Raw genomic sequence first — 7,729 nt, forward strand, 5'->3', positions numbered from 1 at the left:
CTTGACACGATATTTCTTGACATCTCTCCATGTGGAGTCTCTAGCCTCTATATAGGCCTTATACATACAATACCATGGGTCATTACCATGGTTCCCTCATACCATCAAACTAATACCATGAGCCCATTACATTATTATTAATTACTTGTGGTCCCTTACATGATATGGGTTAACCACCTTATTTATTACTATGGCCCATCCCATTATTACATTATTACCTTGGGTACCTCCCTTTGTACCCCATATTATCCCCCCAAGGTATATAACATTCCACCCCCCTTAGCATGTTTTGTCCCCGAAACATGAGAAGAACACAAATAATAAGATCTACTCAAAAGAGTAGTCCACTGGTACCATGCACATGCATCTAGCCATCCAAGAGAAAGGTGAACCCTCGGTCTCACTGGTGTCTCGCTCACTTGAGATGGAAGTTGACCATGGTAGCTCTACTGTGTTGATGTGTAGTAGGTGGATCTTCGCTCCTCTCTATCCATCCTGCGGGGGTTGTTGTCCGTGTGACTAATTGGTTGCCATCTAGATGGTTGTCTTGCGGGGTGATGTGGGTGATGACATGTTGAAGTTTCAACCCACGATGGCTTTTTCTTTAATTCACCCCTTACTGGAGCCTGACTGTTATCTGGTGCATGTTGTGGTGACTGTTGTGGTGTCTTATCTTTCAATATTGTTTCAACCACTGAGCCCACCTCTGATGTATCAGCACCTGTAACCTTTTCTGCTTTAGCCTCTGTTTGTGTTTGATTGTCGATCATCACTGGCTCATCATCTAATATGTCAGACCCTGGAACATCTTCTGCTTCAGCCTCCTTGGACTCTACCTGTTTATTAATGGAAATATCCTGTAATGTAATTTTCTTCTTTTTATACCAGAGCTTTAAGAATTTCCTCTGCACATTAATATTGATAGTACCCACTGATTCCATCCAAGGGTATCCCAAAACAACATCCATGTTATCCATATCTGAAGCATAAAAATCACCATGCAACACATACTTATCCATAGAAATCTTCAAATCCTTATACAATTGAACATCCTCATCATCCACCTGTGTGTTTTCAATATGTTTTTCTGGAACTTGCAATTTTTTTACCAAATTAACATTGATAAAATTATGCTTGCAACTCGGATTTATAGAAACAATGATCTTCTCTTTCTGAATCAATCCATGAACCTACAATAAGGATATACCAGTAGGAAATAGACCCACATGTTTCTCCTTATCTTGTTTTCTGGCATGAGACCATCTGTCTAAAAGTAATTTTTCAAATTCTTCATCGGGCAGGTTGAAACACTTCTTTTGGTTAAGTAATCCCCACCATGTGGCTGCCTCATCTTCAAATTTAGCCAGTGCCACCCATTTCCAATTGTGTCTAAATAACCTCTTGTATTCATTTATGTGTTCTTCAATAGTAGGACCCTTATCATTCCCTGTAAAAAATTCCTTGCTAGAAGCCATGAAGGTTTGGAAAAAATTCACTTACTTGGCGAAAATTTGAAATTGTCACAGTTGAGTCAATATTGCTCAGAATTCGTATAGCTCTGATACCACTTGTTATATCTTTGATACCACTTGTTATAGATCTGACCCAAAAATATATGATAATAGCAATAAACCCAAAAATAACAAGATTTGAATATAAATAGAAATGCTTATCTTTATTGATCAAACCCTTAAGGTAGGGCAACACCATACATTCATTCCTTAAGGAAGGAGAACACTCCACAAGCCATATGCTTGTTCATACAATAATCCTTCACAATATTCTTCGACATCTCTCTATGTGGAGTCTTTAGCCTCTATATAGGCTTCATACATACAATACCATGGGTCATTACCATGGTTCCCTCATACCATCAAACTAATACCATGGGCCCATTATATTATTATTAACTACTTGTGGTCCGTTACATGATATGGGTTAACCACCTTATTTATTACTATGGCCCATCCCATTATTACATTATTACCTTGGGTAGCTCCTTTTGTACCCCATATTATCCCCCCTAGGTATATAACATTCCACCCCCCTTAGCATATTTCGTCCCCGAAACATGGGAAGAACACAAATAATAAGATCTACTCAAAAGAGTAGTCCACTGGTACCATGCACGTGCATCTAGCCATCCAAGAGAAAGGTGAACCCTCGATTTTGGTGGTGCTTCGCTCGCTTGAGATGGAAATTGACCGTGGTAACTCTTCTGTGTTGATGTGTAGTAGGTGGATCTTCGCTCCTCTCTATCTGTCCTGCGGGGGTTGTTGTCCGTGTGGCTAATTGGTTGCCATCTTGATGGTTGTCTTGCGGGGTGATGTGGGTGATGATATGTTGAAGTTTTAACCCACGATGGCTTTTTCTTTAATTCACCCTGCTGTGGTGTCTGTTGTGGTGTCTTCTTTTCCAATATGACTTCAACCACTGAGCCCTCATCTGAAGTACCTGTAACCTTTTTTGCTTCAGCTTCTGTTTGTGTTTGATTGTCGATCATCAAAGGCTCATCATCTGATATGTTAGCCCCTCGAACATCTTCTGCTTTAGCCTCCATGTACTCTACCTATTTATTGAGGGAAATATCATGTAATGTAATTTTCTTCTTTTTATACCAGAGCTTCAGGAATTTCTTCTGCAAATTAATATTGATAGTACCCGCAGATTCCATCCAAGGATATTCCAAAACAACATCCATATTATCCATCTCTAAAGTATAAAAATTACCATGCAACACATACTTATTCATAGAAATCTTCAAATCCTTATACACTTGAACATCCTCATCATCCACCTGTGTGTTTTCAATGTGTTTTGTAAGAACTTACAATTTTTTTGCCAAATTAACATTGATGAAATTATGCTTGCAACTATGATTTATAGAAACAATGATCTTCTCTTTCTGAATCCATCCATGAACCTGCAATAAGGATATACTAGTAGGAAATAGACCCACATGTTTCTCCTTATCTTGTTTTCTGGCATGAGACTATCTGTCTAAAATGGCTCTGAGACCACTTATTATAGCTTTGATACCACTTCTTATAGATCTAACCCAGAAATATTATAGATCTGATATAAAAATATAAGACAATGCAAATAAACCCAGAAATAATATGAAATGATTCTTTATTGATCAAACCCTTAAGGTAGGGCAACACCATACTTATCCATAGAAAGTTTCAAATCCTTATAAATTTGAACATCCTCATCATCAACCTGTGTATTTTCAATTTGTTTTGCTGGAACTTGCAATTTTTTTGCCAAATTAACATTGATGAAATTATGCTTGCAACTAGGATTTATAAAAACAATGATCTTCTCTTTCTGAATCAATCCATGAACCTGTAATAAGGATATACCAGTAGGAATAGCCCCACATGTTTCTCCTTATCTTGTTTTTTGGCATGAAACCATTTGTCTAAAAGTAATTTGTCAAATTCTTCATCGGGCAGGTTGGAACACTTCTTTTGGTTAAGTAATCCCCACCATGTGGCTGCTTCATCTTCAAAATTACACACTACAAAAGTTCTCCAATGATGTGTCCATAATAACTTGTGTTTTTGTATGTATTCTTCAATAGTAGGACTATTATCTTTTCCTGTAAATAATAGAACCTTGCTAGAAGCCATGAAGAGGGTTTTGAAAAAAAAAATTGGTGAAAATTTGAATTTGTCACAATTCCGTCAATATTGCTAAGAATCCCTATTATGACCTGTTTTCAAAAATGGAACAGTCATTCTGCATCTGCCCATGTCATAGAAATCTTGATACAAGCACTAGAATTTCAGATTTGCGTTGCAACTCTCTCGCCGTCACCAAAATTTCTGCAAAAAAATGCTGATTTTAAATCAGCGATATCTCCCTCATCCGAACTCCGATTCGACTGATTATTTTTTTGAAATTGAGTGCTTTTTCACACAGAATCCAGATCTTGCACCAAGGCGTCCATATCTAAGCTGCAAATTCACTGCCCCGAAAAATTGTCTGCAACCCCATTGATTTTTGAATCAGAAATATCTCCTTCATCCGGACTCCGATTCAGCCGATTTTTTTTTTGAAATGGTGTATTTTTTCACATAGAATCCAGATCTGCAATTAGATTTTTCAGATCTTGCATAAAAACATACAGATTTGATCTGCAAACTCGCCGCCTCCGAAATCCTGCAAAAAATTAAAAAAAATTCTCCACTTTTGTGCCAAAGAAAGTGCTCTGATACCACTTGTTATAGCTATGATACCACTTGTTATAGATCTAACCCAAAAATATTATAGATCTGATATAAAAATATAAAACAATGCAAATAAACCCAGAAATAATATGAAATGATTATTTATTGATCAAACCCTTAAAGTAGGGCAACACCATATATTCACTCCTTAAGGAAGGAGAACACTCCACAAGCCATATGCCTGTTCATACAATAATCCTTGACAATATTCCTTGATATCTCTCCATGTGGAGTCTTTAGCCTCTATATAGACCTCATACATACAATACCATGGGTCATTACCATGGTTCCCTCATACCATCAAACTAATACCATGGGCCCATTACATTATTATTAACTACTTGTGGTCCCTTACATGATATGGGTTAACCACCTTATTTATTACTATGGTCCATCCCATTATTACATTATTACCTTGGGTACCTCCCTTTGTATCCCATATTATTCCCCCTAGGTATATAACATGTCGCTTGAGCAGACTTACCTCTCGTAACCCTCCTCATTAAAGGCCGGAGAGCCCTGAGGCCCTCTTCTGTCATCGTCGCCCCTTCCCTACTGGCCACACGACCTGGCATTGATGAATCTTAACTCGGTCATTTGGAGGAGTCTCGAACTGATATAGATGGCATGATCTCCATCGTGGGATCTAGACCGATCTATGGTCTTAGCTATTCAGGTCTGATAGAAAATGATAAGGTTTTTCTGCAGCAAAGGTTCATTTGATTGATGTTTTTGACTCTATGGCGGAAGGAGTAACCCGGTTCATGATTCGCCATGCTCGAATCCTTCATCCTACAGGTATCGACAGACCTTAACTATTAACTTATGAGCTTCTACTCAAACTATTTTACGATGAACCTATGTGTATTTGATGGGCCGCTGACGAGGGTTCTTACTGCCGCCCTTGCGCAAGTGCCTCTGCGACGGAATGGACTCGCATTTTAGGTGGAGTGGTCGATTTTGTGCGGCAGCATGAGGTAAATGCCTAATCCTTTACTAGTTTATGTTGAAATTCTTTTTCCAGTTCAATGTTAAGGTTCTATGTATATTTCAAGCCTCTGTCGCAGCTCCGAGGGATGCTAATCTCGGTCCAGGTAAAAACCCTTACTTTGCTGTAAGATTCAATTCGGTGGTTATTGATAATAGGATTTAGGCCCTCATATTCGTTGTTCTCTATGCAGGTAAATATTTCAGGGATTCAGACTCTTCTTACGACATGGCTTTTTGGGTGTAGCCACCGGTCCAAAATAAGCTTGCTATTTCTCACTTTTTCCAGGTGGGTTGGATTCAGAAACTTTCCTTTAGCTCGAGTTCTTTAGAGACATACTTCTGCGAACATAGAGTTTTGGAAATGTAATTAATATGTGATTAGGCCTTGCGGTCAGGATACTTTTGCTTTAAAGGTTTTAACTATTTAATTTTAATGGGTCGGCCTGTGCCTTATCGCTAAAATTTTTTAGCTCGCGGCTTTGTTCCAGGTGATTCTATGAGAACCGGACTATGCATTTTAGCATACATATTATAATTTGAATGTTGTATCCAAACTGCCGTGATAACTCGGCTTCTGGTATATATATATATATATATTTCCGTTGATTTTAACTTCGTGAACTGAGTATTATTGATTTCTTTTTCCTTGAATGATTCAGACGTTATTATGAATGTGGTCATCGTTACTTTGTTTCTATATATCAGTGTTACAAACTTGCCCGAATATGGTCTCTGGTTTAATAACTTAAGGGTCTCAGGGTTTTTAATAGAGTTTGGGGTTTTTAATAGAGTCTAGGTACTTGGCTCCTGGTGGGTTCTCTTCAGAACTCGTTCGAGCCGATAAACCCTAACTCCTCAGTTATTTACATTCCCATGCCATAATAAATTTTGGCTCAACTATCTTGCATAGATTTCTTTGTCATAAATGAACAGTGGTTAATGATGGAATTGCAAATATTTTTCAATAAAATGTATAAGGTTCAGAGATATAATAGGTACAGAAAGTCTAGGCCAGAATATTAAATCTTTGAATTAAATTCTTTCCTGTTAGGCTTAGAATGTTTTTTGTGATTAAAATTAGAGTATTCACTGTAGATATTACTGCCATGTGGGTAGATATAAGAGTTATCTCTTGTATGCTCTGGCGACATATGCACCTCTGGTAGCGATGTAATATACTAAAAGATTGTATTTATGTTTCCTTTCAATAACAGAATAATGCTGATACAACATTCTAGCCTGCTAATCTTAATTTCTATTATCACAGTAAACAATATATACTTTCCTAATAATAATTCGCTAACACAATAATATTACTTATCTGTTTCTCTGTATGAGTGAGATTCAAGCATGTAACTCCTTTAATTTGGAAGGTCTCTCCACCCAGCTTCGGATCTGGCAGTTACGTCTAGAATCCTCCTCCGGGCACTTCCACTTCTATCAATGATAAACAGTTTGGTACTTTGGGCCTCAAGAACATGTCCAACGTCAAGTCGCGTAGCCCCAACTGTTATCTCAATTGCTTTCCCACTGGCTAACTTGCTCAGCTCTGAGAAGAAAATAATCACAGTACAATTTTTCCTTCTCTTTCCAACCCCCACAGGATTCTCTCCTTTTTCCTTTTCAAGGAAGAGGGTGAGAGAAGTGTCTGTAACTAATTTTCAAAAGTTAATTTAATTGATTCTCTAGTTCTTTTACAAAATGATTCAAAATATTTTAATTAATATTTAGCAACCTCTATTCTGAACTTGGTAAAAACAATTGTTGGTGTGTCACTGGGCGTTACATTTTGTTTTAGATGATATGAAAAAGTTATTATATCTCACTCAGTTTTAAAATCAGTTGTGGTCATTATTAACGAAAATGTACGCTGATTCATTATTGTAATTCAAGAAAAATTATATTATTGGGGAATTATTTATGGGTTGTCTTAAAGAAAGCAAGTTTTTAGTCTTGTTAGATGTTTTTGAATTTTGAGACTTTTCTGCTATACAAATTCTTAACCGAACAAAAACAAGTTTAAAACATACTCCAGGGCCAATTTACTTTATTCGTTTTAGTTCAATTTATTCCAAATCTACAAGATTAGAATGTTTCAATTTTTTCCCTATCAGGTTGTCGTCCTAGCACGTTCCGGTCCAACTTGCTTCTAGAATCACAAGGATTTGCTCATGTGACAAATTCACGGATGGTACGGAGAACATAAGTTCCTCCCATCTTCGACATATGGTCGTAAAAGGCGGTGCTGCTTACCAGCTTCGATATTTGGAAGTAATTAAATAGTTATGTCAACTTTCATAAATTGGACGGTCCAACACTAAAAAGGACGTTTTACTTTAATCAAGTGGCTTTGAGGTAACAGCAGCGTGTGGACTCTGGGGTTTTAGCTGTCAAAATAATTTATGTAATCTGTACTTGAAAAAGAGAGGCAAGGTGAGGTGAAAGAATCAGAATTGATGAGTGAAAGTAGTAGCATGCAGATGGATTATATGACAGCCATATTT

Source organism: Pinus tabuliformis, chromosome 8 (genome assembly GCF_031772625.1).
Source record: "Pinus tabuliformis cultivar Carrire ecotype Pingquan chromosome 8, CPIR1, whole genome shotgun sequence".
Taxonomy (NCBI): domain Eukaryota; kingdom Viridiplantae; phylum Streptophyta; class Pinopsida; order Pinales; family Pinaceae; genus Pinus; species Pinus tabuliformis.